This window comes from Pinus tabuliformis, chromosome 7, assembly GCF_031772625.1.
Source record: "Pinus tabuliformis cultivar Carrire ecotype Pingquan chromosome 7, CPIR1, whole genome shotgun sequence".
Taxonomy (NCBI): Eukaryota; Viridiplantae; Streptophyta; class Pinopsida; order Pinales; family Pinaceae; genus Pinus; species Pinus tabuliformis.
In genome coordinates this window covers 1,396,156,780-1,396,169,126 of record NC_142293.1, presented here as the reverse complement: position 1 = coordinate 1,396,169,126, position 12,347 = coordinate 1,396,156,780, and positions in this window count along the sequence as shown.

The window sequence follows — 12,347 nt, the reverse complement described above, 5'->3', positions numbered from 1 at the left end:
TTTCTTTCTCAAAAGAAATACATTGGAGATTTGTTATACAGATTTGGCATGACAGAGTGCAATCCCCTTTCTACTCCAATGGAACAAAACTTGAAGCTCACATCTACTGAAGGAAAGGAATTTGAGGATGCAACAAAGTATAGACAGCTTGTAGGAAGTCTCATCTACCTCACTATTACCAGACCAGACATTTCATTTGCTGTTGGAATCCTCTCCAGGTTTATGCAAAGGCCTTGTGAGGGACATTGGTCTGCTGCAAAAAGAGTTCTAAGGTACTTGAAGGGAACTCAAGACCTTGGAATCAAGTATACACAGGTGGACGACTTCAACTTGATTGGATACTCTGATTCAGACTTCGATGGAGACAAAGAAACTGGGGTATCTACTTCAGGATATGCTATGAGTCTTGGATCGGGAGCTGTCTCCTGGAGATCACGCAAACAATCAGTTCCAGCAGATTCCACAACAGAAGCAGAATATGTGGCAGCAGCTGAAGCAACGAAAGAAATTGTGTGGCTCAGGAAAATTCTTGAAGATTTGCAGGTAAAACAAATACAATCAACTCCACTCATGATTGATAACACCTCTGCAATAAAATTGGCCAAGAACCCAAAGTTCCATGATCGTACTAAGCACATCAATACTAAATATCATCTGATCCGACATCATGTTGAGGCCAAAACAATCCATCTCCGTCATTGTTCCACAAACGAGCAAATTGCAGACATCTTCACCAAAGCGCTTGGAAGAGAAAAGCTTGAAAGATTCAGAACGATGCTTGGACTCACCAACATCCCTTCAGATTAAGGGGGGGAATGTTGACACCTAATCCAAAACGGATGAGGTGAAGCTGGACAGTCATCTAGAAGATGAACTGATCCGTTGTGTATATGTATAAATAAATAATTGTCTAATGCATAAATCACTCAGTTTTTGTTTTGCGCTCATTGAATTGCTGGAGTTACCCTGGCCTGACAACATTAGCTCTACTGTCAGTGAAAAATATGAGGAATAAACTGAAACAGATGGATAACAAACATAGAGAGATGAATATGAGACAAACGAGGAGGAAGAAGAGGAGAAGGAGAAGGAAGGTGATGAGGAAATAGAGGAAGATGTCAAGGAAGAGATTGATAAACAAGAGGAGGATCTAAAAGGAGGAGAAGAGGGGAAAAACATAGAGGAAAAGGGTAATGGAAAAGAGGAGGTAGAAGACAAGGAGGATTCACCTAGGGTGTCTCCAAAACCCACAGAGAGAGAAGCAACAACTACCCTCAATGCTCTTAGCACCCCTATCAAACAAAAAGACAAAAGACAGAGTCAGACCCCTTTATATTTCAGAATAAGGAAAAGCACAACGATAAGGCAGGGGAAACCCCAAACTCCAACCAAAATTCCCATTGTAGTAGAGGACTCACCTCAACAGCAGGAGAAAATGCCTCCTCCTAAGTTTCCTATCACCTATGTGAGAAGGCCTATATCTAGATCCACCGCATCCAAAGGAAAAGAAATCCTACAAGATACACAACAGGAACTACAGGAAGCAGAAGCAGTCCTACAACAGACTCTGCTAAACCTATAGGAGACTCAATAATTCGATAAGGAGAGAAGCTTACAACAAGAAACTAAAGAAGAGGACACAGAGCTAAGGGAACCTAGCCCCCAACCTAACCTTGACTCATACTACAGATTTATTGAAGGGGGTAGGGTCATTCCACAAAAATTTTCCCTTCCATTATTCTTCGAGCTTGAGAAGTACAGAGCCAAAACTCATAGGTGGATGCAGATTGCCAAGTCCAAGGGAGTGGAGGAAATTGGTCACATGGAAGAGAAGCTCAGGGAGATGGGCAAATAACTAAGTAGCTTGAGAGACAGAGAGGCCATAATGAGAAATCAGTTAGATACAGAAAATGCATGGTTGAAAGGACAACTACAAGAAAGAGAGAACCAATTGGCATCCATGGTCAGTATCTCTTTGGAAGCAATCCAATGCAGGATGCCAGCTAAATCCTATGCCCTATACCTTAAGGAACAATGGTTGTAGTTCCAAATGAAGACCCTAGCACAGAGAGGCACTATGCCATTTCAGGATTATAGATAGTTCATTGATCTTTGGGATCAAAGTACATTTTAAGATAGGGCCAATATGTTTGAGTTTTATTTGCATAACATGGCCTTAATAGACATGAATTTATGGGACCCTAATGCCAAGATATGAGATTTACAGTTGATGGCTTTGGCATGATGGATGAACCATGAGGAAGCAAGGGTTGTAGAAATGAGGAAGATATTGGCAAGAGAACAAACAGATCCTCTTATGATCAAAGCTAAGCAATCCAATCCAGTGGCCCTCATCAGTACACATAATTTAATTGCAAATGACCCTTAGCTTTCACCCATGTATCTTGCTGCCCAAGAGCAAGCAATTACACATTTTGAGGACATGTTCAAGTTGTTAGGGGATGATAGCATGCAAGCTTTCCTGAGGAGATGGAACACATTGCCATACAGTTTAAAGATAAGAGAGTACCACTCTCCTCAAAGAATGAGAGAAGCACTGAATAGGACACCCATGTACAAGCAATCTATGCAAAGGCTCAAAGTCAATTGGATTGGCTTGAGACTCAGTCCACCACTTCTCTTAGGGATGCTAGAAGGAAGGAAGGAAGAAGAAGAAAGGAGGTAGTGGGAGGAGGTAGAAAAGAAGGCAAGTTTCTATGCATAAGAAGAGGAAACCACAGCAGAGGCATGGTATGTCAGGGAGGCCACTAGAGCTATAAAAGACATGGATATTGATTGAGTTGCTCAGAGGATGAGCAACACTTTCAGTAGGGGGTGATGATGAGCCTCATCAATGGGTAATTTTATGGGCCTTAATTCACCTCCTAGTTTAGTCAAACCAACTCTTCTTACAACTTCTTACATGTTTTGATTATATTTTGTTTAATGAGATGAGTTAAAGTGAGATATTATGCCTAGTGGACTAATATGCATTGAATTCAGGTTTGGAAGAGAAAATAAAGGAGTTTTGGAAATAATAAGGTTTGAAACTCAAATGGGACAAGGGAGAGAGATTGTAGGAGGTAAATCCTCCTCATTTACTCCTCCTCCACTCAAATACTCCTCCATTAATCACACTAGCTCAGAGTGCAAGCAGCCAAGTCATGAAGATTAGAAGGCAGCAGAGCAAGTGATAGACAAAGAGTTATCTCATATCGAGTTTGGGAGTTGAGCCTCCCTAAATTTAAGGAAGTCATTGGGGACTTCAGTGGCATAAGTAGAGAGGCCTAGAGCCTCATTAGGATTCGAATTTTTGTTGTAAAAACTCTAGTTATTTTCGAGCTCCAGACTTGTGGAAGACTTTGATGTAATTTTCTATTTTGGTAATAAGAATGAGCTTTTTCTTGATCCAATACTAATTTGAACTCAGAGGCTTGAAGCTCTTGGGTTATGGTCCAACCCTAGAAGCAAAGGCTCCTCTTCTTGTATTTGTATGCTTATCTTAGTTTCATAGATTCATGGTTAAATTGTCTTTAGAAGTAGTTCATTGCAAGTAGTGTAGATTTGTTTAATTGTTTATTAGTTTGCCTCCATTTGTGCCTTACTTCAGTAGCAGGTTAGAAGGGATAAAAGAAGAAACACAAAGCTATCAGTAGGTGTCCTGGCTTCACTTCTTCCTTCTGGGATCATGATTTGAGGAAAAGACCCTTATGCAGCCCCAAAAAGACAGATTTCCATTTATTTCATAAGATTTAGAATTTTTTGTACTTAAACTAGCATTTGATTAGTTTTGCAAAGTAGGATTTCATTTCCATCTCTTTTATCTTCATTCTTGTTGTAGATCTCATCCATGATTCCATTTTATTGAACAATTTCCTCATGCATAAGGTAGACAATTAGCTCATTAAATTTCGCTTTTCTAGCTCATCAGAATTCTTCTTATTCACATGAATTTTTGGAAATTACACATGTTTGATGCAGAGTAGATGCTTCAGAAGTAGAAATAAATCTCATAGCCAGCAACCACCTTCCAATTTCATCCACCCATAGACATTCCTCGTTTTAATCAAAACCTTCACCAATTTCATCATTTCACATAAAAATTCCCCCAAGCATTTTGACCAAATCCAACCATCTCCTAAAATTTGTTTTGTGTTCGGAGTGATCCTAGGCCTTTTTTCACTCCATTCCATCCATCAATCACCTTCCCTAAGCCTTCCATCATCTCCAACACCCATCATTTTTCTCATAACTATATCCTGTAGAAATACAGGGAATCCTGTAAGTTTCTAGTACATCCTGTAGGTTTCCTGTAGTGGTATGTTTTGAGGCTGAATTGAAGGAAAACCTCTAGGAAGCCTCCCAAGATCACCTAAGGGTATCTGAAACCTTCCATCCATCCACCAGCATCCCTAAACCACCTGCCACATCACCAAAATAGATTAGCTTGCACACTTGATTTTTCATGAAAAGCATAAAAAGACAAAACACATTTATTACAGTCCTTTACATGCATATCAGTGATTTTTGATGTTTTTGATTTCCATGCTTAGGACAATATCATTTTTTTCATGTTAATGTATTATTATTGCAAAGCATAGCTCTTAGAAGTTAATTAGGAAATGGTGTTCCTTAGCATTGAAGTTTAGCCTTTTTCATTATTACAGTAGATCAACTCTCTCTTAGAGTATATTTCTATTTCTTTCATCATGGAACAAAACTTCTTCTGAATCCATAGAAGACTGGCTTGAAAACCCTAGTGGTCTCTCACCAGATGAATAGTGACAAAAGGTAGAACCATCACTTTTACTTATGTATACAACACTGTCACCTCCAAGTTTGTATGAACCCCGAGTTGATAAAGTAATTCTGGTAGCCCAAGAGTTGCAACATTCTCGCTGCAATATTGGTGCTCATGAGTAACTCATATGCTCTTCCAATAAACTAGGTGGTATGAGGCTCTACTATCTTCCTCCTTGGTTTTTTAAGACATATATCCTTAATGATTTTGATATAGATGGGGATCTCTTTAATGGTCTGAAGCAAAGGAAATTTTATACAAAGATTCCTAAGTTCGGTAACCAGGTTAGACCCAGGAGAGGGGTCATATTTCTTGATAACCAGCCTCTATGGTAAGGGAAGTTGGTTTGAAGAAGATGGTAAGGGCTCTAATCATGTGGGAATGGGTCAAATGGTGACATCTCCTTTAAGATGATTGGGAGTTTCCTCCTCACTTTTCTCCTCAATGATCACCATAGGTCGTTTTTGTTTTTTATTTTCTAGATTTACTAGCCTTCTCGATCTTAGTTGAAGGTCACTAACCTCAACTGACATAGTTTGATAAACGGGGAAAGGAAGTTGTCCAATAGAATGGATCACTTGCACCGCTTTATTATTTGGGTATGGTACTAGTTGTGCAGGGAGTTGAGGTGGTTGAAAGGGTGGTGGTAATGGTAATGATGGCATGGCTTGAGTTTTCAAAGGCAAGGTTGGTGGCATTGTAGACTGGGCCATGGGATAAGGTGTATAAGTGGCGGGATGTTACTGTGTTGGCGCAGGATGGGGATAATGATAGTGTGGAGATCCTCTCCATCCTTGTTGCCAAGGTGAGGGTGATTTTCCATGCTAAAATTCTTTCCCATGTTGCCAAGGTTGTGAGTAATTTACATTTTGATAGGAATATGGTGGTGCATTATAACCAGAAAACTATGGAATATGTTCAGAAGTGATACATGTACCTACCCGAGGCCATGAATTTCGTGATCCCATAACATGCAATGACTTAGGTTCCTATTGCTCTCCTTCAAATGTTGCTTTCAATCCAGGTATTGAAGGGCACTCCTCAGTGGGATTTTTTCTTGTACATATTACAAATTTATTAACACTTTTAATATCTGTAGGACATTCACATAATAAATTCTTTTTCCTACATTTAGGACAATAAATGGACAATCTCTCTTACTTTCCTACTATTTTTTGTTGAAATTTCAAAAAATCTATTTGTTTGCTAACAATGTTCATAATTTTAGTTTTCATATTGTCCATTTTATTTTTCAAACCAATAATCAAGCATATGTGGATCCAAATATGTTACTTTTAGAATTACTTTGAATTCTTCTACCGAATTTAGATTGGTTTAATGAGAATTTCCTGCACAAGTCACAAATATTATCAAAATTCTTTTGAGCACTATACCCTTGTCTTAGCAAGTTCAAATTATTTCTAGAATCATCAATAAGCCCTTGCAAAAACAAGGTTCTAATAGTACTTGGATCAAATTTATGCTTCGACCTTTGAAGAATTTATAAAAATCTCTCTAAATAATCTTCCAAGGTCTCATCTTCACCTTGTGCAATAGTTAAAATCTCATCCTGCATCTCTCTTGTTTTGCAATATTCTTGATATTTAGTTAAAAATACTCTCTTCATCTGGTCCCAAGTAGTTATGGTATTCCTTCCTAGCCCCATTAACCAGCGTAATGTTGAGTCCTTGAGAGTTGCAGGAAATAGTTTTAGCTTTTGGGCATCTGAAGAATAATCATAGCTCCTACACAGTATATTGAATTCAAATAAAAAGGAGTTTGGGTCCTCATGTACCTGACCATGGAAATGAGGGAGAACGAATGGTGGAATATTATTCACTTGAAATAATCCATTCGGATCCACAATCGGCAATCCAAAAGTGGATTGTTCCTCATTTGGTTGATTATCATTGGTCCCCTTAGCATGATCTTCACTATCTACCATTTTTCTTCTCCCAATAGAACCACTCTCAAAAGAATGTGAAAGTTAACTATGGTTTAGATTGATCTTTTGAGTTCCAATAGTCTCATTTCTTCCACTTGTTGGCTGTGAAACCCCTGGACTACTGTCTCTGGAGTCTAGGCGAACAATGCCTGCATGGTGGGTCTATGTGTTTGGACTTTCTACCTACAAGAGAAGGCCCCATATGAGAATTTTTTTCCTATTTATCACTATTTCATCGGTGCTTATTGGGCCTCATACCCCTACCTCTTCTAGTCATACATTTTAAAATAACAATTGAAAAACTTGCTGAAAAATAACAATTGAAAGACTTGCTGAAAAAACTCAATCAAATGTTGTAGTAAAAAAAGACAGCACACAAATGAATTTAAATAAAATTCTTTGAAACAATAGAATCACACTACATGAAAAAAATAAATCAGACTTACCCCTATTGCAGAAAACTCAAAATTCTTTACCAGATTTCTTTAACGCCTCTCCGACAACGACGAAAAAATGTTGGGTGTCAGAGTAAAAATTTAGTAAAATCCTTTAACACTTAATTTGTCAAACTGTGGCTACATAAGCTTAGAGGTGTAACACATGAAATGCCAGGAATTTTTGGTTTAACTTATGTAAATTCTACTTCTATTCTTTGACTAAATTTGCAGAATCAAGAAATGAAATTGCAAAGGAAACCTTTTAGCAAAACAACACCAAGCCACTCTAGGTACTGGATTCAATCCAAGAAAATACTTGCTAGAAACTTTCATTGAAAAATTAAAGCATGCCTTGCAATCAATCAAAACGAATACTAAAAGATAAAATATGTTCCTGTGATCAAACTCCAATGCTTGAAAGAACACGAGGAATGGTTTTCTGTTATACTTTTAAATATGTTCCTTTTGCTAAAAAGATCTCATTCCTATATTGGAGTGCTGGTGTTCCTATACTGAAATGAATTTCATTCCTTCACTGGGATAGTCTGTTCTAGTACAGGAATACCCTGTTCCTATACTAGAATGTTATGTTCCTATACTGGAACAATCTATTCCTACACTAAGAACTCATTGTTCATGTACTAGGACAATCTGGTTTCAATCACTTTTCCTTCAGATATTAATGTGTTTTATCTAGCAAACTGGAAGTAAATGAAACAAAGAGAATAACTTCAGCTTGAACATTGATAAAAACTCTCAATCAAAACAAGCATTTGATATAAATGATTGTGAAAACTTTAAAAGGAAATCTCACAATGACAGGAAGGAAACGCACTTGCGCTGTAAATAAAAATGCTTATCAAAAAGTAAGAAAAACTCTATCCCTCTTAGATCTCGGTCACGATAACAAGCAAACTCTATTTTGAAAGGTATTCTTCCTAAAATCATTAACTCATAAATATATTGTCATTGATTCCTGCAAGTAATGTTTCACTTATAATAATGTGAAAAATCGTCACAAATTAATTTCCACATACAAAGTTATTATTGGATCACGGAAGTTTATATTCATGTGAGGGTGTGCTTACGCTCGAAAGAAATGAATTGAATTTAAATCACCTAAACCCATAACTTTAACCAAACTTTTGGAAATAAAATTAGAAAACATTTCTCAGAAAAAGGAAATACCATTCAATGCTTCAGGAAATAAATGAAATGAAAAGATTGGAAATAAAAGTTAACCCAACAAATATTAAAGCCTCAGATTTGAGATCACGCGAAAAACACCCACAAGGGTTTCATAAAATCGCAAGCTCAAGTATGTAAAAGGAAACTTCTCTATTCACACCAGCATAACCAGATCTAAACACTATGAAAATAGGGAGAATGGGATGGTTGGGCCTTAGCCAACCAAATTGTTTCTCTCTACGAAAGTTATGAAATCAATTATGCAAAGTAAACATTAAAAATGATAACATGATCTGCAAATAGAAAACTGACATAAGCTCTTTTTACTCAAATTCTTCTACAAATATACATTGTAGAACCATGATACATCCCAGAGAGACAGGGGATACAAACTTACAAAATTTACAACAGTAATGTATAAAAAATTCTCCACAGTATCGCTAGCTAAGTCTACCCTAGAATCCCTAATTTCCACATAAATCTCGGCTCTTGTCTGTAATGAAACTTAACATGAGAATACATTTGAACAGCGACTGACCTCCATATTTAGTTCATCCATAACGCTCCAAGCCTATCTTTAGCCCATCCATAATGGTGTAAACCTAATACAGAGAATGGAACAAACCCTCGACGAGAGATGCGCCCTAATCTTTAGCAGGTGTAGTAGTTTTGGAGTCGATCCAAATTGAATGGGTCAACTATCCACCTAGTACAGGAATAGCCGGCGGTACAAGAACTACGGACAAAACTTCTTCTTTTTTTTTTTCTTTTTTCTTTCAGAGAGAAATCCTCATATGGCCGAAGCCTACAGATATTTACAATCGATATGGCCGAAGCCAGCAGAGATTTACGGCCGAAGCCAACAGAATATGGCCGAAGCCAGCAGAATACGGCATAGCCGTTACAAATCGCCGAAGCAAGGGGCAGAGAGAGCCGCCGCAGGATTCGAACACGGCTGGGATTCGAAAGCCAACCGCCCCAACCGTCTTGTCATGCACGTCGCGTGCATCTACGGACAAAACTTCACTTTTGATTAATGATGAGTAAAATGACATTTACTCATCATGCCTTAAGGAAATATGAAAAGATGAGTTACAGAGGAATTTAAATCTATTTAACCTTTTTAATAACAAGTAAGCCCGTACGATCCATATCCAATAAAATGATAAAAAGGGACAAAAAAATGATATGTAAAGGTTTAATTTTAATTGAAAAATAGAGGCTTAGGTAGCGTAATTAGGACAAAGATAGGGTTAAAAGAAGGAAAGTTGTGCCTACCAACCGCAACATCCACTTGTGTAGGTTAAATGATGTTCAAGACGCCGCAGAATGGCATGAACGACATGATATATGCATCCCAAAATGCCAAAATATTTATTCAATCGCAGTAAACAATGGTGTGTAATGATGGTTGTCAACGAAATGGAAGTATATATATGTAAGTTGGAGCGAAAATAAACCCAGAAAATTTCATTACCAGGGCAGTTTCGCAGCGACCTGAGATTCTTTCAATGGTTTCTTTCAGCCTTCAAATCGAAAAACATTTGGTGGCCTTACGCAGTGAAAAGTTTCAATCAAATAATTAATCTCTTAAGAACGAAAGGTCCCTACGTTTCGCACTTCTAATTCAATCAGTGCGGGCTCGTATTATAAGTTTTTCATCCAACCTTCAATTTACCTTTTTGGTAGAATATGATAGTGTCAAGCATTTCTTTTAATTAGAGGAAACAAGTTTCCTGTAATTTGTTTGACTGGTTTTACAAGTGAGCCATTCTAAACCAATCAGAATTCTATGTTTGCAGAAAATGATTCTTTTATAACATAAAATTTTGAATAAGACCAAATTATCAGAATATAGATTTTGATACGAAATATTCTTTTTCAATATTGAAATTTGAATAAGATGAAATATTCTTTGTATGAATTTTTAGTGTCAGTTTTTTGTGCTTCAGTGTTTCTATATATAATCTTGATTTTTAATGTAAGAATTTATGTGATTTGGATTAATTTATTTTAGATTAGATTAGAGCATTATTTGAAAATTTTGTAACAAAATTTATAAAATATAAATTATTTTAAATCTATAATTTTTAGGTAAGTTTGTAATAAAGCCAATAATTATTATGTTGTTATTATTTGCTTATACATGCACATTAATACACTATAGAATATATTTAATTTTATTTGGCTTTCGTGCTTGCATATGGTGTACATGCACATTAACATAGAAGAAAGCATATGTATCTTTAGTTAGCTCAGATTACTCTTAGATTTAGCTAGCTTTAATGCTTTCATGTGGTGTAGATGCACATTAACATAGCACAAAACACACTTAGCTTCAGCTAGCTTTTGTTCGTGCATGTGTTGTACATGAACATGAACATAGCGCAAAGCATACTTAGCTTTAGTTAGTTTTAGTGCTTGCATGCAGTTAAGCTTATCTTAGTTGCTTTATGTATTGATCATTAGTGAATATAAAAAATTCATGCTCTCATCCAATTTTTCTCAATTCTTGTAAATTTATGCAATCATTCTATAGATAGGTTCTAACCCATGCAGGTTTTAATAATTTAACAATTTGAAAAAAAGCAAAGCCTTTGATAGGAGGAAATTCCATTGGAAATATTGAGCTACAAAATCCTTAAACAATTAAATATAGACATCAAACAATAATATCCGTTTGTTCATGTACAGTGCAACTTTAGAATGGGATGTTCCAAAAAAAAAACTATAAAATATAAATTATTTTAAAATTGTTTAAAATTTGTAAATTTTAGGAGACTCTATAATAAACTCTTATTTCTTTGATGCAATTTGTTTGTGTTGATAATAGTTTTCATCCATTTTCACCATGATGAATTCCATTATCTTGAAGACTTCATGAATGGTATATAAGTTATGTTTATTTAACATTGATTTTAGCATCATTCGAACACGTTTCACTAAATCATAGTGTGAGATGTTTTGTCGGGTAAAAACTACATGAAACCATGATTTGTAATCCATTTATTCTTTTCATTTTTGCATTAATTTCGTATTTTCTGTTGCTATGAAATTGAAAAGCTCTCTTCAATTGTGTTTAAATGTTGATGTGGTTAAACATATTGAATTTTAATATGTTGAAACAAATTGTGTTGCAGTGTTAGCTGTGAAATATGATGATCATATATCTTCTAATATGGGTGGTCTTTTATTTATAGAAGGTCACCAAAAGGGTTATTGTCCATTCATATTCTTTTGTATTTGGATGTTCAAGTCACAATGAGGCCATTAATATGGGAATATGGTTTGGAAAACTGCTAATATTACATAGATCATTGTAGTTGTGGTTAATGATTTTCAACAATTTCTACTATTTTGAGAAAATTTAGAGATAATAACATATTGTTTGCAACTTCCTTAACATTTCATGCACATTTTAGTGAAATTTCTCCTCCTATGGAGTATATAATTCCACTAGAGCCCATAGGGCTTGGACTTTCTAGCAATTTGTTGTCTTTCTAGCAAAGCTAGAGATATTTCCATATAGCTTGTAGCTTTGTGGATATTCTATACATATTTTAGTTGCATTTATTTTTATTATGGATTATATTATGTCTCTTAAGTTTGATGGATCTAGGTTAGTTTTGAAAGAATATACATGTTTTTGTCTTCTGGAAACTGTTCAAACTTGGAAACTCTTCAAACTAAAAAACGTGACTTAAAGCTCATCATGTCACCATGGAAAATTTTAGGGGCTAATATTTGCAAGTGGGCTAATTTTCCATGATTTTTCCAAAAAACGATTCACCAGTTTCCATTTCTTCTAAAAATGATTTGCCCAAATTTTATAGTATAAAATTATTTTACCCTAAAGATCGCCAAAATTATATGGAATTTACCTATAAAAGAATTATAAATTTGGATATTTTTATAGATATATCAACAAACATTTTATAGTTTTCATATTAGACACGAGTGAGATTCGTCAAGAATT